The 22,575-nt window shown below is 37.3% G+C and overlaps 1 long non-coding RNA gene across 3 annotated transcripts; it reads left to right on the forward strand.

The window, feature by feature from the left end:
* Window positions 1-4,236: 4,236 nt before the first annotated feature.
* On the forward strand, window positions 4,237-11,399 carry LOC113286632. Of its 3 annotated transcripts, none has more exons than XR_003329387.1 (5): window positions 4,237-4,445; window positions 6,848-7,096; window positions 7,396-8,842; window positions 8,976-10,353; window positions 10,518-11,399. It is a non-coding gene; the product is annotated as an uncharacterized LOC113286632 (long non-coding RNA). The 3 variants fall into 3 exon arrangements; XR_003329388.1 differs by lacking the exon at window positions 4,237-4,445 and adding an exon at window positions 6,097-6,730; XR_003329389.1 differs by lacking the exon at window positions 6,848-7,096.
* The last annotated feature ends 11,176 nt before the right edge of the window (window positions 11,400-22,575 follow it).

Below are 22,575 nucleotides of genomic sequence, written 5' to 3' on the forward strand. Positions count from 1 at the left end.
TTTTTTTTTTTTTTTTTTTTTTTTTTTTTTGCTATTTACTGCCATCTAATGCTTGATTAATGTTGTTCCCAAAATGTCTCAAAGAGCATCAAATCAAGTTGGAACCTCAAGCATCAATCAACCAAGTTCTGCACAACTAGTACTAGAAGTAAAAAGTGTTCAATGTATTGCTCAAACAGCACCTTCGAGTAATAGCGTACGTAACAGAACAACCAGATCATCTCATGTCAGATACTGAAGAAGAAAATGGTCCAATTATTGTTGTTGCAATGAAAAAATTGCGTTTAAGAAGGTCAAAGGTATGGAAAGAATTTACTAGGAAATTCAGTAAAAGGTTTGTAAAAGGAAAGGAAAATGAGTATGGGGCTGTCATTGAGGGTATAAGAAGTCATTGTCAAAAGGTAATTGAAGCATGCATGTAGTGAAAAAGGAACTAGACGCTTGGCACAACATCTAAAGTTCTTCCCCCATAAAGAAGAGAACAAACCAGGACAGATGAAGACTTCTACTGCAATGAAAACAACAGGTAACCAAGCAACTAAATTATCTAATTGGAAGTATGATCCTGCAGTTACTAGGTTATGCATTATTAAAATGATTACTAAGCATGATTACCCTCTTAACATGGTTGAACATTTCTACTTTAGAGAGTTTTGTAAGTCTTTGAACCTTGTTGCTAAGATAATGTCTAGGAATACAACTACAGAAGATCTGAAGAGGTTTTATATATGCTCAAATGAAAGATGAATTTCAGTAGAATTGGATAATTTGACTTCTAAATGCAGTCTTACAACTGATATGTGGACTGCTAAACATACTAATAATTGTTATTGTTGTGTGACATTCCATTTTATATATGATGAGTGGAAGTTGCATAAGAAAACATTGCCATCATATACATGAGATGTTCTCTCAGATTTTATCTAAACTTGCACTTTGGAATGGAACACGAATTGGAAATTTTTTTGCTTTAGCTGTTGATAATGAACCTGAAAATGGCGTTATGATGAGAAATATGATTAGTTGGCTAGATGGTAAGAGTTTTGTGATACTTAAAGAAAAAATGATTCACATGAGGTGTAGCAACCACATACTTCATTAAATTGTATTGTATGGCATGAAAATAGTTGCTGAGTTTGTAGAGGCAATTAGAGTATGTGTTAAATATGTTAAGTCTTCAAAGGCTAGGAAAGACAAGTTTGCAGCAATATTGTCACAATGTAGGTTATATGGAAAGTCAATAAGTTTAGATGTGTACACAAGATGGAACTCCACTTTTCTGATGATTAAAAATGCAATTGCACTGCAAGAAGGTTTTGAAAGACTAAATGAATTTGATTCTGGTTTCAATTTTCTATCATTTGGACAACAACGGGAACATGGAAAATAAATTTGTAAGTGTTTAGAGGTTTTGATATTTCAATTGAGTTTGTAGAGATTAAGTATCCAACTGCAAACCTGTATTACAATGGGGTGTATGAAGTTAACAAATGCATCAAAAATTGGGAAGATAGTTTTTTTCACTATGTCAAAGAAATGGGTTGAATATGTGAGAAAAGTTTAATGCATGTTGGATTGACTGTAATTTTTTTATGAACATTCGAGTGGTTTTAGATCCAAGGTATATTGAAAGATGGTAAAGTACACATATAAGAAATTGTATGGATTTGACAACTATGAAGACGAGTATGACAAATTCGGAACAGACTTGAACACACTTTTCAATGTTTATGAATCTGAAAACACCATTACATCTCCTGATTATTTTGGAAACTTTGTCTCTAGTATGGATATAAGCAACTCAGATACAACTAACCCAAATTATGTTGAGTTTATGATAGAAAATGATGAATATAAGATTCAAAAGTCTGAGTCGGAGAAGTACTTAGAAGAACTATTGCTTAGCAAAAGGTTACCCCAAGATGAGTTTAACTTTGATATATTGTGTTGGTGGAAGATTAATGCCCCCAATTACCCAACTCTTGCAAATATCGCAAGAGATATGTTGGTTGTTCGAATGACCAGTGGTGGTTTCAGAACCCATGTTCAGTGATGGTGGTAGGTTCTTACAACACATAAAACTTAATTAGCTTTAGATTTAGTCCAAGTATTGCTTTGTTTAAGTGATTGGTTGTCAGACTTCTTTGATCTAGGTAAATTTTCTTTTCCTTTTATTTATCCATAATTTTTCATAGTTTCAATTGTTATTCTTTTTATTTCAGACTGATATGAATATTTATGTACTAATGCAGATATGAAAATTGTAGAGTGAAGTAGATGAAACATGAAAGCAAGCAGCCAACCAAGATCACAAGAGTCTACAAGTCTGCCATCTACATTGTTATCCTGGTAGAAGATATTGTATTTCTTTTGCTGATGTTTGTATTTGTTTCTGATTTTGACTTCGTGCTTTCTTTTCAGTGTGGATCTTATAACATTTTGAATGTGTTTCAAGACAAAAGACATTGTATAACTGCATTGAACTCTAAACATTGTTTTTTTTTCATTTTTTTTTACAAGAAACCAAATTTTATCGAAATAATATCCGATATCCAATAGCTTATTCTAACGGATTCGGATTGAGAATTTTGGATTCAGTTGGATGTTATCGGATATAGGATTCCCGATATGCCTTAACCTTATTAGATTGGCCAAAATCCGAAGGATTTTAATCGATTGACACCCCTAACCAGGACCAAGGTGTTAGGGAAACTATTAACCCAGGGAAATATCAAAATGATAGTTGGATTCTCCGTATCAGGAACTGTTTTGATAAGATATGGTTTTTTTTCTTTGGTTGTGGTATGTCAAATGGGTTTAGCCGACTAACATAATGAGTGTAAAAATTAGAAAACATAGTGCCATATTTTTGTCGTAACATTTTATTTTGCAAGGAATAATTATTGAGTTTGTTATCATGATTCCAATTAGAGGTCTAAACTTGACCGTGCTGGCATGGGCACAACCCAGCCCAGCATGTGATTTAGCCCATCACGAGCATGCTAGCTTAATGTTCTGGGGTGGGCCAAGATAATTGGCACGGTGACACAATATAACACGTGACAAAACACAGTACATCATGCTAACAAAGCACGCCATAACATATATAAAATACTGCACAACACAGTACAATACAACACATTTTTTTTGTATATTCCACAAATTTGACATTATATCTTCGTTATGTCAAATTATTTCAATAACAACACATACCAATATCTAAATATATTTAAAATATTTATATTGAAAAATGTAAAATAAATAGGACGTTAGGCACAGTACAACACAACACGACACGCTTTAATTTTTGGCACGACACAGCACGGCGGCCTCGCCTTTTAATGTGATGTGTTGGACTATGCCGGCATGTTTTACGCCTAAAGTTCCAATCGAAAAATCGGAACAAAAAAATATATAGTCAAGAAATAAAATAAAAAATGTTAAAAGATCTTGATCATTAAATTTTAAAACCAACATGGGTAAAAAATTAAATAAACCACCATGGCATGCATCGGACGCAACCATTCAACCAACCAACGCAATACGAGCAAAACTACAACTATCGCTGCTTATGTTATCGTTGTCAAGCCCAAGGCTTTAGTTTTAAGGTTTACATACTAAAGTTTGCGGTGTGGCCCGTAGGGTTGAGCATGGATCGGTATGGATCGGTTTTCATCTCATCCACATCCAATCCAATTCACTACAGATTTGAAGTTTGGGTTCTGCATCCAATCCACATCCAACGAATGTACGGATAAACGGATTGGATGCGGATAATCCAATGAATTTATGTTAGTTGAAATTTGTAATGAAAAAAAATAAAATCATTATAGATGACTTCTTGTAGAACCTACACATTTTATATATATCTATATAAATATAGAAGTGTCATGGAAAACATGCCAAGCAAACCTTAAAAATGTCAAAGCTATTTATATATTTTCTAGAAACTATATAAAAGCCCTAAATCTAAGGGTTACGGATATTCAACGGATTTTCAAAGTTGCATCCGGACTCAATCCGTAATCCTTTGTATTTCAAAATTTCCATCCGCATCCAACTCATTAGCCAACGGTTTGGGCATCCATCAACAAAAATACGGTTGGTCCCGGTTAAATCCATGCATTATGGGCCTAATGCTCACCCCCTAGTGGCCCGTGTGGGACTAAACTGGTTACGAGTTATGACTTGCGAGATCAAATTCTAACATAGACTATTTCTACTCTTGCACAGTCTCACACTCGCTCTTTCTATCTCCATAGATTATACAACCCTAATTTGCTCTGTAGGAGTTTTCTCGGGTAAAAATTCGTCTAGTTGTTTCTTGTTTGATTGTGATTGATCCTGGAGGATGTGTGAGTTTTGATCTATTAACTGGAGGTGGTTTTGGATGATGGGAATTACAGTTGAAATGGGATGGTTTCTGTCATTTCATGTTATGCCAGGTAAATCTCTATCTTTAGCAATGTAATTGGATTTTGTGGTAATGAATATGAAATTTATCTTGTGAAATTCTCTATCTTTAGCAATGTAATTCGATTTTGTGGTAATGAATATGAAATTTATTTTGTGAAATTTCTTCAACAAATTAATTTGAAGATGGATTTGAAACTGTAGTGACAGAGAATTTATTAGATGGATTCAAAACTGGATTTCGTAGATAGATTCACTGACCATTGATACATGTATTTTTAGAGAGGTATTCATACATCTCTTATTCCAAACCTAGTTAGTACAACCAATTTGCTTTTGGATTTTATCTTTTGTGCTGGTTAATGTCAATTAGTTTCCTGTGTTTGCTTCATTTTGTGAGACAAAATCAGGTTTTAGCAATTTAGCATTGTTTTGTTGTTTCGGTTTAACTTCTTGAGGTCTAGAATCTCTAGATGATGCACAAGGAGTAGGAGGGTGCTCCATCCATGGAGTTTGGTATGGCCAGTATAGTATAGGACTAAACTGTTTGGGAGCCCAATTACTATCTCAAACACAAAGAATAGGATTAGAGTTGAATTTCATAGATCGATTAATCAAGATATATCTATGTTTTACAGAGGCGCTCATAAATCTCTTACTCCAAACCAAGTTAGCACAAGCAATTGGCTTTTCTATATGTAAGCAATTGAATGAATACACAATTCTTAGTGATTCCAATCCTCTGTACTGGAGTGTCCTGTATCAGGTTCAATTTAAAATGTGTGAATTAATATTAGCAATTTGACATTGTTTTGCCCTTTCGGTACAACTTCTTTGAGGTCTAGATGAGACGTAAGGAGTAGGAGGGTTTTCCATCTTTGGAGTTTGTTATTGGCTGTACGGCATAGCTATTACTAAAACTGTTTATTGTGTTAACATTCATTTTCATTTTATGTTTTTAGTATTATTAGTACGCATGGTGTCTGCAAAGTATGTCATAGTTTATATGTTAGACAGTATGCTTAAGTTAGAACTGTTTGTTCTGTCATTTGAAGTTTTTTTTTTTGAAGGCCCCTTAACTTGTTGAACATATCCTATCTCGACGAGACTGGATCAAGTCTGTTCTTCTTCAACATATGTCATAATCTGAACTAGTTGCAGACAAAAATTAGAGTTTAGTTGCTGAGAATTTTTGACAGAAGCCTGTAAATACCTTTCTTTTATCCAAGTAGACACAAACACAGGATTTTCTGTCAGTGTTGCGTTGCCACACTGTCAATGGTTCCACCGACACCACTTACTTGACAAATTCTATGGGACAGTAAAGACAAGGCCAGTTTACTGCTGGCAATGCAACTGGCTTCAGTATTATAGTACAATTGGGACCAGAGGCATTGTTAATTTAATGATGTTAATAGAAGTACTAGAGCAGGTTGATAGTTGAAAGGGGTGAATTCTTAGCTGACTTATTCTGTGTAGAAGATTTCAAACAAATTGACCTGCAAGTTGGTCTTTAATATAATGTGTAAACAATTGCCCCCTCAAGGTTCTGCAGAGTTTCTTACGTTTTTTTGTCAGTGTAGTAAGTTAGTTGTAATTTTTCATCAGAATTTTAGCTTATAAGATAGAGACAATAATTTAGATTCCCAGAATTAAATTGCTCTGATCTTATCTTTAGTTCCAGTTTAGCATTCATTTTGTAGTCATTTCTCTCCTTCCCATCTCTTCCGAATCTCGTGCGCTCGTGCAGAATCCATTGCCATGTCATTCTACAAAAACTTCTGCAACTCTTTCTTTATATTGCTATTCTTTCTCATTCCTACTATGAACTCCATCTCGTTTAACATGCCTCGCTTTGAGTATCAGGCCAGTGACATCATACTAGAAGGTGATGCTGTGGCTTCCATGGGTACCGTGGAAATGATCAACAAAAAAATTTACGGTTCTCGTGTTGGTCGAGCTAGTTATGCCAAACCGGTACCCCTGTGGGACTCGGCAACTAGAGAACTCACACACTTCACCACTCATTTCATGTTTTCAATTCAAAAACCAACACCGTTTTATGGTGATGGACTTGCCTTCTTTATTGCTCCTGTTGGTTGCCCAATCCCTCCAAATTCAGCAGGTGGATTTCTAGGACTTTTTAATACAACCACCACTGATAAAACATCTCTCAATCAGATCATCCATGTTGAATTTGATTCCTTCCTGAATGAAGAATGGGATCCAGATTCTACACATGTGGGGATGAATAATAATTCGATCGAGTCCTCTGTTTCATCCTTTTGGAATGCTTCTTTATATAGTGGGGAAACTGGTAATGCTTGGATCACTTATGATGCTACTACTAACCATCTGCTATTAATTGCTTCTGGTATACGAGTTCATGTCAAGGAGCCTCAATAACCATCTGCTATTAATTTCTTATGAGCAGGGAGCTTGTTCAGTTTCCTGCAGTTGATCTTGTAAAGCATCAGCTGCTCCTGGTTGATGCCACTGGAACTCGATCCTTCTTCCGTCTGCAGGCATTCTACGTATTATTTTTGTTTGTGGTGCCAACAGACATTTGTTGGATGGGCTATTTTCAGAAAACCTGTGCCTCTTTGGCATGACGGATATCTCTCTGATTTCGCTACTCATTTCACCTTTTCAATCCATAGCGACTGTGATAACCTTAGTGAAGGTATTGCATTCTTTTTTGTTCTGGTCGGTTTTCAAATTCCACCACATGCTACTGAACCAGATAGTGTCTGTTGTATTTGATTCTCATCATTATACGGATCAGGAAGAGGATCTTAAGGATGAACATGTGGGGATTAATCTTAATTCTAGTGTTTCTGTTGTGACTGCTCCTTGGAATATTAGCTAACATCTAAATGAAACTTGTAATGCGTAGATCACTTATCACTTCACTAGCTCAGTGTGTACTGGACTTACAAGAACAACACAATTTTTCAATGAGATTCTCTTCTTTCTTACCAGGTTGATTTGAAGGAAGTTCTTCCGCAAAACATTAAGGTTGGATTCTCTGCTTCTTCTGGTTTTGTTATTGGGAGACATACTCTTTTATCGTGGGGGTTCAATTCAAGTTTAGTAGTCAAGAGCAATATCAAATTGGTGGTGGCATTGTCTGTTTCTGCTGTTTTCATTTGTGGTGTTGCTGTAGCTGTAGTGTTGTTGATTTTAACAAAAAAGACGAAGGGAAAGATGACAGTGAATTTGAAACAGGAGCTGTTCCAGAAAGCTTCTCTTACAAAAATCTAGTTTAACAACTGCTGCCAGGAAAGGAAATTAGGAGAAGGTGGGTTTGGAGGTGTTTACTTAGGCACGTTGAATGATACACATCAGCTAGTCACTTTAAAGAAATTCTCGAGGGGATCTAGTCAAGTTAACAAAGAATGGATAGCTGAAGTCAGGATCACAAGGAAGCTATGACACCGTAATTTGCTGCAACCGACCTGTTGGTGCCATGAGAAATAAGGAGCTTATTCTTGCTTATGAGTTGATGCTGAATGGGAGCTTAGATTCTTTTCTATTTGGCAAAAAAGTTCTCTAGTATAAGATACAAAATCTCTCTTAAGTTGGTCTCTGCAATGTTGTGCCTAAATGAAGAGTGGAACAACTGTGTCCTACATCGGGATATTAAGTGCACCAAGGTCATGCTGGATTCAAGCTTCAACTTAGCGACTTTGGCTTAACTCGGTTCATGGACCATGGTCGGTGCTCTGAATCCACTGGTTTGGCTGGAACTTTTAGGTATTTGACACCTGGAAAAATCTTCTGTTTCATCTGGTGAAATATCCCAAATGGGATTAGTGGAGAGGGTTTGGGATCTCTATGGACAAGAAGAAAATTAGGCAACGATGTCGACCACAAAAAAAAAACAGGGTCTGTGTTGTAGAATTAGTAGATACACGAACAGCCACCCAATAAATCTACCATTTATGAGCTCCAACACAGATCCTGTAGACATTTTGGATCTAGTGTTCCCGTTTAAAAACTGAACCCAAATATCTCATTTCTACAATGTGGGCTATACCTGTAAGCAAAAAGGAAACCAATCCAAAAACTAAAAGCTTTCCTTCCATCGGATCACCAGTTTGAATCTGTCATAATTCTAAGTTGTGTTACAGTAGGTCTGGGGATTTAGTGCAGGATCAGTCGACAAGACACTTTAGAGAGTGTTTGGGAGCCCATTTGGTATTTACACTCTCAAGCACAACGAACAGGATTTGTGCGATCAGGTGCAACACTGACGACATGAATAGTGTTGGTTCCTGCTATGGGCCTAAGACTAGATCAATGGTGTTTTAACTTCTAAGGAATAACTAGTATACGTTTCAGTTGCCATATGTCAAGATACTCTGCTTACAATCACTTCTAGTAGCTCTACTAGAACAAATTGTGTGGAAACCAGCTAGTTAAGCAGGTAATACTTTATGCAATTTCCTGTGTATTCTTCGAATGTTTGCAATACAGACTAACTAAATATGTGTCAGGTTACAATATTTTTATATTATATTCTCATGTTATGTTCATAACTTAATTTGTACGATGAGCAGGTAGCGTGTTCACTATGAAGTGACACAGTTGACGTTGAAATATTAGCACTCCATAAAGGTGAAAACTACCCACTGCGGATTGTAACGTGCGAGTATCACAGCTTCACCTGCCTGCAGTTGATCGTATAAAAGCATCTGGTGTTTATGGTTGATGCCTCTGGTAATTGAACGTTCTCTTGGCTAAAGGCATTTGACATAATGTCTGTTTTTGCTTGGAGAAAAGCAATTCAGTTGAAGCGGTTCGGGATCTCTATGGAAAGGGAAGGGAATAACTTTTGGTTGTGGTTAACAAAAACTAGGTAATGGTTTCGATGACAACGAAGCGGGGAGTATTTGACATTTGCTTGGTTTGCAGGTTCAGACCTTTCAATTAGACAAGCAATTGAGGTTCGGAAAAAGGAGTTAAATGTTCCAAATCCTCCACCTGAAATGGCTGTTACATTGTACCATACTAAAATGTACCTGAACTTGTACCTGGTGAATGACTCTCTATAATTTGCTCAAGTCTCACAGGTAACTCTTCCTCTTACTGTGAAGACAATTACCATATTTCTTGTTTATGTTGATGATATTCTTCTCACAGGTAACTCTTCCTCTTACTGTGCTGAGCTTATATTAACTTTGGGTACTCACTTCCCGGTCAAAAATTTAGGAGCTCTACACTATTTTTTTTGTCTTTAAGTGAAAAGAAGTGATTCTGGTTTATTTTTGTGTCTAACCAAACATGCATTGGACTACTAGATAAGACTCACATGGTTTGTGCTAAGTGTTGTTTTTCTCCAGCTTTCACTTCTTCCAAGTTGAGTGCTCATGATGGTGAAATTCTTGAAAATCCTACTGAATACAGATATCGGTAGGAGTTTTACAATATCTGACATGGACAAGACCTGAAATCAGCTTTGCTGTAAATCAAGTATGCCAATTCATGCATCAGCCTACTACTACTCATCTTCGTGCAGCCAAAAGAATTCTAAGATATGTCAAAGGCACTATTGATTTTGGTCTGTTCTTTCAAAGGGTCTTTAAACTTTACAAGGTTTTGGTGATGCAGACTGGGCTGGATCTCCAGATGACAGAAGATCAACTAGTGGTTTTTGTATTTTCTTTGGTCACAATCCTATTTCATGGAGTGCCAAGACACAATCCACAGTTGCAAGGTTAAGTACAGAGGCAGAGTACATAGCACTTGCACATACTGCTGCTGAAATTGTATGGTTGTGCCAGTTGCTTCAGGATTTGCAAGTCTTTTTACCAGTTCTACCTACTTTGCACTGTGACAACATCAGCAGCCTTTGCACGTACACGTGCTCTATATAGCTTGGTTCGTATCTGTATGGCTGTGAGTCGACGTAAGAAGGGTATACAATGTCTCTGTCAGGTATATCTGTAATCCAAGCTTTCAGTAAATGAGAAACACATTTATTCTATCTGAACCTAGTCTCATTTGGTGCCAAACTTCTAGATATCTAGTTATGTAATACTTCTTGCAATTTCCAGTGTATTCTTCTCATGTTATGTTTATAACTTAATTTGTATGAGCAGGTAGCTTGTTCACTATGGAGTGAGACAGATGACCTTAAAATATTAGCACTCCATATAGGTGAAAACTACCCTCGGTGGATTGTAACGTGCGGGTATCACAGCTTCCCCTGCCTGCAGTTGACCTTAGAAAAGCATCCGGTGTTCACCTCTGGAAATTGAACGTTCTCTTGGCTAAATGCATTTGACATAATGTGTCTGTTTTGCTTGGAGAAAAATCTCAAGTGGGATTATTTGAATCGGTTCGGGATCACAACTTTCTGACTCTGTTGCAGGTTCAATATTTTTAGGGCCTTGAAATCGCGAGAGCATGTGAGATTATGCAAGTTGGCTAACTTGATATCAGACCTCTGAACTGTTGCAGGAGACACTCTTGTGTAACTAAGTCTATGGAAGCTAGTCCAGCAGGTAATGGTTTTAATCCTCCAAGATCGGGACAAAAGAGATGCAGAAAAGCCAATGGCAAATGGGTCTGAGATTAGACCGAGTATGGGAGCAACAGTTTGGTTAGTCTCAACACGGTGAGTGCCCCAGGGACTATGGTGCTAGCTTCTCAGACCCAAGCTGCCAACTCTTGCCATTGGCCTGGCATTGTGAACTTGGGCACACAATCCTTATAAGCTTATTCACCATATTTAAGTTTCACGATGTGGGATTATTAAATATGGTAACTTATTAATTAATTAAAATTACTTGTTTGTAATTACGGTATTTGGTCCTGATTTTGGTGCGGGCCATGTATACACGGCCCTCTACAGGCCGGTTAACATAAATAGAACCTTTTAAGGAAAAAACTCTATCTAGGCCCTTAGTTCATCTTTCTTTTCTTCTTTTTTGCTCGTGAAATTGAAGGATATTATTTCCCATCAAAATTTTATTATGCATTTTAGTGATATTTCAAGGAGGATTATGTGCTGGAGTAGAACTTTTTATTAGTCCAATTTTCTTTTCTTGATAGCTTGGCTAGCCTATCTTTTGTATTTGTTCCAAAAAAAAAATCTAGGTCCATGCATCCTGCATGCATACCTAACTGCTACAGCCTTCCCACACTAGCTGAGTGATTGAGAAGGCAAAAAGGTGTGGCATGCGTAGAGGTGTAAAACGTGCTGGCCCGGCACAGCCCGACACATGAAGTTGCGTGCTTCACGTGCTATGTGCCGTGCTGGGCCGTGCCAACGATTTAAACGTACTGTGCCGTGTTGTGCTTTACTAGTCAAAAGCTAGGCATAACACATCACACGGGTACAACACGTAACGTCTTGTGTCGTGCTGGCACACGTGTTATAAACAATTTGATATCACTTAATGGAATACATTAAGTCGGACATTATCACGATATCTAAATAGACAACATATAATTTGAAATTATTTCAGAATTGTTAATTCAATAAAAAGAAATATCGCACCAAGTATAAAATTGAATCACTGTCATGTGAATGAATGTTCCAGTCAAGTATATATAGGTAATGACATTATAAAAAATATATTTTTCAAATATTTAGGTAATATATGTGTTGTATAAAAATAAGTCAGCATAAAATGTCAAAAACTAGTTAGAGTAGTGACTCTTTTGTGAAATATGCACAAAATGTGATGTATTATACCTTGCAATATTATGCATTTGTGCATGCTATGACGTGCTTTCTTAACGTGATGGGCTGGGCCACGTGCTTATCAGTGCCGCGTGCTGGGTTGTGCTACTGTGCTGATTAGACTAACCCAGCACAGCCCACGAAACTAACGTGCTGGGCCGCGCTGGTCTAAATCACGTGCTGGGCTGGGCTGGACTCCCATTTTTGCCTGTTGTGCTGGGTCGTGCTCGTGCTGGCACAGCCCAATTTACACCTCTACATGCGCATGACAAGCAATATAAAAAGACAGCAGTTTTTAATACCGCCGACAAGGATCTCTAGCTTAAAGAGACTTGGAAAAATTGCAGTGGCAAGACTCTTGAATATTTGGATGTTGGTCTTGATCTTTTTTAATGGAGCAGCAGGTACTAGCAATTGCAAGAGAAGCACCACTTCCATCAGAAGAAACACCGGCTCCTGCTTACTTTGATTCCGCAGCACTACCGAGGGTGCCAGAACAATGTCGGATGCGTGCAGATGAGATGGAACAGATGTCAGATTCCTGCGGGGAAACATTGGAGAGTTGAATCGGTTCGGGATCTCTATGGAAAGGGAAGAACTTTTGGTTGTGGTTGTCAAGAACTGGCAATGATTTCATGACAAAGAAGCGGAGCATTTGACGTTTGTTTGGTTCGCAGGTTCAGACCTTTCAATTAGACAAGCAATTCAGGTTCTGAAAAAGGAGTTAAATGTTCCAAATCCTCCACCTGAAATGGCTGTTCCATTGTACCAGAACTTGTTCTTACCTCTGTGAATGACTTCCTATAATTTGCTCAATTCTTGGCCTGATAACTGCACCATATATATCTGTTTTTATAGTAGTATTATTTTACTTGGTTCTGCATTCAGGCATATATATAGCCTGACTCGAGTTTGGGTCACACATAATATCTGACTCAAAATTTTCCTGAAGCCTAATATTATGCAAACAATTCTAGTAGGTTCCAGAACTTTTCTAAATATTAACCGCATTCATTAGGTTTCCTAATTCTCCTAGGTTTCCTTTCCTAGTTCTAAGATTTCCTTAATTATAGTTGGAGAAACTTGGGAATCAAGTATTCCAATCCTATAAAAACACACCCTACGTTTCAATTCACATCCCAACAGGTCAAATATCCTTCTTCTCTCAATGGCTAGAGCAGTCAACACACCCGTCTTAATGGCTGGAGCCGTCAACACCAGCAGCAAGAACGGCAATGCTGATGGTAGTAGTACTAATGGTCGTCAAAATTATCCAAAGAATACACAAATTAAACATCTTGGGGAAACAGACGACCAAAACACCTTCACTGTCACATTCGATGGCGATAATATCTACACAACATTAACGTCTAAAAGATCCAGTGTCGATAAATGGATTGATGATGTTTATAACAGTTTCCTCACACAAATGGATTGATGATGGGCACATGAACCTTGTTCTCGGTCTCGACATCGAATGGGTACGGCTACGTGGACACACTGGTCAGCGTAACAAATCCGTGTTGCAATTAAGTCTGGCACATAAATGTATGATATTTCAGTTCTTTGATTGTGATGATAAAGATGATGTCCCTGATTCTCTTGACGACAAGAGAATTATATTCGTCGGATCGGGGATCAATCAAGACGCGCGAAAGCTTTGGGTTGATTGGGGATTGGACGTTGCTAGAAGTGAAGATCTTGCAGGTTTGGCTGAATATAAGCTTGGCCGAGAAGATCTTTATAAATACGGGTTGAAGTTTTTGATGTTGGAAGTGCTCGGGAAAGATCTACCAAAGCCTCAAGGGATTACCTTGAGTAGATCATGGGATGGTGCTCTAACGGAGAACCAGATTATGTATGCTTGTTTAGATGCTTATGCTTCGTTTAAGCTCGGTATGGAATTGCGTCGTCGCAAGAAAGTTAATGGGTTTAACAGGTATCCCCGAAAGGATTTGAACAAGGTCCAAGGCCAAGGCGGTAGGGGATCTTACCGAAAAAAAAACCACTACAGCAAATCTACATTGATGGATTATAATATTTATTTATGTTCTTATTTATTTATTTGTTGACAGTGGCGAAATTTAAATTGGGTGGCTTTGCGTGTTTAGGGGTGGCTTAAATTTATTAATTGGGCTTATTTTTATCAGCCCAAGTAAAATAGGTAGCCGAGAAAAAGAGTTTTTGGGGACAACTCTCTTTTTGGTGGGGACTATTTTGGGTGGATAGTGGAAGTAAACTTGGGTCATCCCTTATCCTATTTTTTTTTGTTAATATCAAAAAAGCCCTTGAAACTCAAATTAGTGTTAGTGTAATGATTTCTTAGTGTTAGTGTAATAACTAGTTAGTGAGTAGTGAGTTAATAATATGATAGGTTTGTTAGAATAAGAATTATTGAGAGAAAGAAGAAGAAGAAAAGATGAACAAAAAGAGGGGTGAACCCAAACTCAATGTGACGAGCCAATTGATGGATTTTATCAACCACAACCAGAAGATGAAGTTATGGGTACTCATGTACTGCTCAAATTTAGTTAATGTAGCTTGAATTGTGCAAAAAATTGGCAAAATCGAAAATTTCAGGAATAAAGTTCGGCTAGGTCAAAGTGGTTCAGTTACCTAACCTGCCTTGCGACGTAACCGAACTGTTCTGTATATACAGTTCAGTTACTTGATTAAGAAAACGCAGGTAACCGAACTCAATTTTAATGGAGGTTTTTTAGAGTTCGGTTATGTATTTCCAGAAAACGTTGCCGAACTATTTGTTACAGAGTATACAAATAATAGTTCGGCTAGATCGTATATAATCTTAGGTAACCGAACAGATGTGTTCTAATCTGTTTGCCGAACCTCCAAGGAGAAAAATAGTCAAGCTTAGTTCGGCAAGGTCCCAAAATATTTCTAGAGAAAATATAACCGAACCATCTGTTCGGCATGATCGATAAAATTGTTACATTGCCGAACTATTATCTTTGTTTCTTGTTTGTGGTTGCCATTGACGTTGTGCTATTTCTTGTAGGTTGCATGTGATGCAATACTAATGGAAAATAAACCTTCCCCAGTTGATATTTTGTACGATGACACATCCCATCACTACATAAATGATTTGGTATTCATGATCAATTACATTTACTTGCTCTTCTTGAATAGCATGATCAATTACATTCTCCATCACCTCTTTATTAACATTTTGGATTATATTACTAGCATATTTAGTACCACGGTTTCGGAAATCCAAATGTATTCTATCACGAGGTTGGGAGTTCTCAAATCTTCATCTAGATGGGGATTAAATATCTTTCCTTTCTTCATAATGAATGAAAACCACAATATTAGCTAAACATAATATTTTCTTATCAAATAAATCAATAACATGGGACTAAATCAAACATAAGTTGTAAACATATTAAAGTTCGGAAAGCTTACATGAGTTGTGAAATAACCGAACTGACAGTTCGGTTATCTATCATGAGTTGCGAAGTAACCGAACTACTATTCCTATCAAATAGTAGTTCCCCACCAAAAAGGGAGTAGTACCCAAAAAATGGTTCTTGATTTAGTTTGAAATATTGTGAAGGTTTTCATTATAGTTTTTTGAACATTCGTGTGTGTTTTTTTTTTGATTCGACTAGTCTGAAAAAAATCACTTCACTCATCTGGATCTCATGATTTGACAATAATCTCTTAAGCAATTATCGAATTCTTAGGTCCAAAATACCTAGCTAGCTAAAATTAGCAAAGGCTGAATTGGGAAGCTTTCGCCCCTTTGGAATTTGATCTTCACTAGTGCTACAAAACCAATAATGGCAGAAAGATGGTCGCTATGCAAACACGTCATCAGGGAGGAGAATAAAAATCGATTTTTAACCAAAAATCAGATTAATCAGATAATCTCACCTCCGTTACAACTACAAGTTTATAATCAGCTCCTCCATAATTGTATTCTACAGGCTTACTAGTAATGCAATTGACACAAGGTCCACCGTCAAAATCAAACTATTGATCACATTGAACATGACTCGTTGTTTAAAATCCAATAACATTAATGAGCAAAAATCTGATTTTAAACCTGTTCTAGATCTTGATTTTTTGTATCATACTTGTTGTACTATTGCCTTGTTAAATATCAAAGCCCCAACGATATTCTATGGTCAAATCAACGAGATAAACCTAGAAAAATTAATTTTTGCAATGGGTTTTTAAAATTTAGGTCTTTAGGTGTTTTTTTTTTCTTTTTATTTAGAAGACGAAGTGGAGCTTTGAAGGTCCCGATAACTCAAAATCCTCCCATTTAAAACAAGATCATGATTTTAATTAACAAGATTTTAAATTCTTCCCTAGTTGTTTGGGGATTAACAAGAAATCGTATTGAGAAAACACCAACTGAAACTTGGAGAGAAGAAAAAATAAGATCAAGGAAGAGAAGAGATTATTGTATGACCTTTGGATAAAAATTGTTTTTTTACGTGATGTATTTTCTTGACTTTGATAATTTCATTAGCACATGTAAAGACACCTCATCAGGAAGGAGAAAGGGGAGGGGAATAGCACTGCTATATCTATATCAGTGGTTATGCATAGACCATGTGGGTAGACTACATCAAAACTGAAATTTGAATTTGTCTCACAATTATTTAGGTGTACCTTGGTTTTGTGAGAGCTTTTGAGACGGGTTTTTTGTGTGGCGGTTTTTATGGTTGTCTGTGAAGCATTTTTGCTTATGTATATACTCTTTTCTTGTGTGAGTATATATAGCAGACTACACCAAAACTCAGAAGGTAACTAACCATTTTGAGTTTATGAGGGCTCTATCTAACCTAGACTTAATTATGCTAGTTTCATTTTTACCACTAGTCTAGGTGTATGGGCTACCATGATGTCCTATATCAGATAATTAAACCAGCGTCATGAATCATCTGAACTATTTTAGAAGTTTTTGAAGAAGAGACGGATCTATTAGCTCTTTCATCAGGGTGCATGGTGATATTTAAGTCACCAAGATGAATTCAGGGGGGATCAATAATATAAGTGTCACAGACAGTTTTGAAGAAATTCCATTGTGTTTTCTTTTCTTGTGAATATGGAGATCTGTAGACACAGGATAGAAGGCACTGAGGCTTAGCAAGATCTTTTCTAACAAGAAAATGAAACATGTTTTTATCCTTGTAAACAGTATCTAGTTAAAATCCATCATTCCTTAAGAGGCAAATACCCCTAGCTCTTCCTATAGAGAGTACATACGAGTAATTTGGAAACCCTAAGGGCCTAACATATTAGAGAATCTTATCAGAGTCGTCTTTTGTTTCTTGTAAAAAAAAAAACTATATCACGACGGATCCTTTTATTAATACCAGATAGATATTTTTTAGTATCTTTGGAAGCATAACCAGTTCAGTTCCATGATATAATACGCATGTTGCTTGAGAAGTAAAGAAAGATAATAAATGCAAGTACTGGAGGGAAAATAAAGAAATTTAAAGTGTCAAAACCGTAAGAAGTAACATGTTGGAAAAGTTTTGAAAGTACCTGCATGGTCTGATCCTGACTATGATCTGTGGTTTCAGCAGTATTGGCTCCTGATCTATTAGCACCCATCATTGAGTTATTGTGATTTTCCAAAACAGTAGTATTTGTGTTGTCACTGGTATTAGAAGGTTGAACATGAATGTTATGAGGATTCTTTTGTTTTGTCTTGATTTATTCCCATTCCCAATTGCTTCCAAAGTAAGTATCACTTCATCCTTGTCCATACTTTCTCCGTTATTTCCTTCATAGACATCTGCTCCATTCCTTAGGTATTCATCTTCCGTCAAGGTATCCAGGTACAAGAGATGAGAAGTGTACATGCATTTGTTATCATCATGATCGATAAAAAAGTACTTTGGGAAAATCTTTTTTGGATGTAATTCCCAGTGATAGCGGATCCAAACTTTTTCATAAGTAACAGTATAACACTACCCTCCCCTATATGTAGCGGTTCCTTGAGGCTCATCTCAATTCTGGATTTGACTGTATTACCATACCGTGGTCTGCAGTTTGGAGGGTTTGTAGACACTTTCTTCCCCATATAACCTATAGCTTCATCCACCACCAAGCTATTAAGATGCTCAATCCTTAAGTATTTGAATTGTATGGAAAAGACTCTATGTATAAACTAATTTTCAGTTATCGGGACTCTATTGGTGTATTTTTGAACAGCGAAAAAGAGCTTCTCCTATGATTCATGATCCAATATCTTATAACTTCATCTCTTTCCTCTTCTGTGTTCAGTCGAACCAGCATGAGGTTGTGACCATGACCCGGATTTGTTTGTTTCTATATATAGTTCCTCCATATTCAGTTGATTTCTTCCCTTATGGTCATCATATCAGTTTTGTCTTTCCACGTTATCTTTCCCAAGACTCCAAAAATCCACTCTTCCGCAACATTATTGACTATTTGTGAGGGTCCAACAATTCTTCTTGTTGGTGGTAGCTCAATATTAGCCCTTCTGAGTTGCCTTGATAATTGATTGATATGGTTATTGTTGGACGAAGCCATGGTAAGGTTTTCCTTGAGAGTATTATTCAAAGGAGAAATGAATTTTGGGTTTTGAGACCATGTAGCATTATTTATACTGACTTTCCTTGAATGGGTATATACTTTCCTATGATGATAAGTAACAATCCTACAATTCAGGAAGAAATCTTGACGCAATAATTGGCTGGAGATTTCGTTGTAACAAAATATAATTTTTCTGAGGAAAAGTCTGTTTTAGAGGTAATTTTTGAATTTGAAAATATGAATGGTTATGGTTTTTGACTAAGTTCTTTTTTGAGATAAAGGAAAAATGGATTTTCCAAAACTGTATTTTGGGTTTGGATCTGAGGTAACTCTTAGATTAATACTACTGAGAAGGACCATCACAGAGATGATGGTTAGATCTGTTGGCGCAATGCGGAAATGTGATGGGTTTATAGAAATGATTTTGAAAGAGAGGTTGGTTAATTGGAAAGTGAGGCTTTGATTAATATGAAAATGAAAATGTTACAAGAGGTTTGTGTAGCAACTTTGGCTTCCACTAGTTGTTTACAAGGAGGCACTTTGGCTCTTACTCTAACTCTAGCTCTCACTCTACTACTTGGTTACTCACTTGAGTTTTTGATGACCACAAAGGCCAACATTTGCTTCTATTTATACTACTTCATGACCAACTACTAAGAATACTCTAGACTTGGAAATCTCTAGAGCTAATTGACCTAGATCATTCTAGAGAAAGAATTCTCTAGATACACATGATGGAAAATGTCTTAGAAGACTCTAGAATGGGCTTGCACTCTTTTTATCTTAGAAGAGTCTAGATATCTCTAGACTGGGCCTATGCATTGAGATAAGCCCATGGGAGTTATAGTTAGCTATCTAGATAATTCTAGATTTACCCATCACAATTATCAAATGTTTTTAACACCCCCACTTAATTGTGATGTTGAGATTATCTCTAAAATGATTGAATTTATCCACCGTGACTGCTTTTGTGAAAATGTCCGCATTTTGTTCTTGCGTCGGACAGAATTGGAGCTCGATTTCCTTGTTCTCTACTAACTCTCTGATGAAGTGATGTCGTAGCTCTATATGCTTCGTCCGTCCGTGGAACACTGGATTTTTTGTCATTGCAATTGTAGACATATTGTCACAGTAGATAGTTGTTGGTTCTTTTTGCTTTTGTTGTAGGTCGGTCATTATTCTTCTTAACCATACCGCTTCACATGCTGCACTTGTTGATGCTATGTACTCTGCTTCGGCTGACGATAATGCCACCGTGCTTTGCTTTTTAGAACTCCAAGAGATAACTTTTGTTCCCATACAGAAAACATAGTATGTGCTCTTTCGGTCTTCAATAGAACCTGCCCAATCGCTATCTGTGAAGCCAATTAAATCATTATCTTTTTCTCTTGTATACTTGATGCCAAAATCCTTCGTTCCCTTGATATACCGAAGAATTCTCTTTGCGGCTGCATAGTGTAACTTGCTTGGCTCGCTCATAAACCGAGAAACAATACTAGTTGCATTGACGATGTCTGGTCTTGTATTTGTTAAGTAGATCAGTGAGCCGACTAGACTTCTGAATAAGGTTGGATCAACTTTTGTCGCTCCATCATTTCTTACCAATTTCTCATTGGTACCCATTGGAGTTGCAATTGGTTTGCAATCCATCATGTTGAACCTTTTCATTAAGTCTTCCGCATATTTTTATTGAGAAATGAATATTTCTTCTGGAGATTGTTTTACTTGAATCCCAAGAAAATATCGCATAAGTCCTAAGTCTGTCATCTCATATTCTTTCATCATCTCCTTCTTAAATTTTTCTGCCATGTCTTGTTTTGTGCTGGCGTAAATTAAATCATCAACGTAGAGACAGACGATTAGGAAATCCGTACCTTGTTTTCTTATGTAGAGGGATGGCTCACTTGGACTTTTCTCGAATCCATTATCTCGGAAGTACTTGTCGATTTTGCTGTTCCATGCACGCGGTGCTTGCTTCAGACCATAAAGTGCTTTGCGGAGACGATAAACCATTTTTTCGTTTCCTTTTCGGACATATCCTTGAGGTTGTTCGACATAAACCTCTTCTTCAAGTTCTCCGTTTAGGAACGCCGACTTTACGTCCAATTGGTGGACTTTCATTTTTAGTTGAGCTGCCAAAGCTAACACCATCCGGATTGTTTCCATGCGAGCGACTGGGGCGAATGTTTCGTTGTAGTCGATTCCTGGTTGTTGTGAATATCCTTTTACAACTAGCCTTGCCTTGTGCTTCTGAATCGAACCATCTTCGTTGTATTTTGTCTTGTAGACCCATTTCAGACCAATTATTTCTTTGTCATTTGGCTGATTAACAAGCTCCCATGTCTTATTTTTATCGATTACTCGCATTTCTTCATCCATAGCACATCTCCATTTTTCTTCCTTCGCCGCTTCCTCATATTTTTGAGGCTCTAGTGCTATAAATGCACAATTAGATATATCATATATATCTCTTAGGGAACGCACCTTTCTTGGTGGGGCACTTGCACTTGATTCTGATGAACTTGGACTTTGTCGTGTTGGACTAGGAGATCTCGGGCTTGCTGGTGGAGTACTTTCTTCCTGGCGTGGCTTATCTGGCTCATCTTCAATGAGTAGTGGTAACTCGTGGTTGTCTGGTTCATCATTCCAATCCCAAGCTTTGAATTCATCGAAGATAACATCTCTTGAAATCACTAGTTCCTTTGTTTCTGGCTTTAAAAGTCTATAGGCTTTAGACTCTTCGCTGTATCCGATGAATATTAACTTTTCTCCTTTTTCATCGAATTTTTCTCTATGTTGGGATGGAATATGTGAGTATGCTACGCAACCAAAAATTCTGAAAGAAGTTACCTCGGGCTTTTTCTTATGCCACGCCTCGTATGGAGTTTTGTTGTGAACCGCTTTTGTTGGAGAGCGATTAAGGATGTAGACTGCTGTGTTGACTGCTTCCGCCCAGTAGGTGTTGGGTAGCTTCCTTGCTTTTAGCATACTGCGAGCCATTTCCACGATTGTACGATTTTTCCTTTCCGCGATACCGTTTTGTTGTGGAGTGTATCGAACAGTGAGCTCCTTTTTAATTCCATTTTCTTTGCAGTAGTTGATAAACTCTTTTGAAGTAAATTCTCCACCACGGTCTGTACGGAAGACTTTCAATTGATGGCCACTTTGCTTCTCTGCCAGCGCCTTGAATTCTAGGAATTTAGTGAATGCCTCGGACTTTTGCTCGAGAATGTACACCCACATCATTCTGGTATAATCGTCCACGAATAAGAGAAAATATCTTCTGTTGTTGAGTGAAGTTGTTCTTGTCGGACCGCAGATATCAGCGTGCACCAATTCGAGGGGCCTTCTTGCTCTCCACGATGTCTTGGTAAATGGAAGTCTGTGAAACTTCCCAAGAATACAACCTTCACATACTTTATCTCCACCGTCGATATTGGGAAGACCAATTACCATGCCTTTTGATTTCAGAACCTTTAAGGATCTGTAGTTGAGATGCCCGTATCTCAAATGCCATAGCTTTCCTTCGTCAATATGGTTGGTACTCATTGCACAATTTTCAATTGATGGCATAGATAAGGGAAAGACAAAATTTCCTGACATTTTTACATTTGCCACCAATTGCTTGTTAATTTTATCATAAATTGTGCATTCTCCGTCTTCGAAATGTAGTGAGTACCCCTTTCTTATAAGTTGTCCAACACTTAATAAATTTTGAGCTAGGCCAGGAACATAAAGAACATCAGATATGTATCGAGTTTTACCTGACCTTGTACGTACGGATATGACTCCTCTTCCTTCAACATTCTGGAACTTTCCATCTCCGAGCTTGACCGGTGGAATCTCTTGCTCCTCCAATTTTACGAAATATTCTTTGTTTCCTGTCATATGGCTGCTGCATCCGCTGTCGACATACCATATACCTTGCG

The sequence above is a fragment of the Papaver somniferum genome, chromosome 6, assembly GCF_003573695.1.
Source record: "Papaver somniferum cultivar HN1 chromosome 6, ASM357369v1, whole genome shotgun sequence".
NCBI lineage: Eukaryota > Viridiplantae > Streptophyta > Magnoliopsida > Ranunculales > Papaveraceae > Papaver > Papaver somniferum.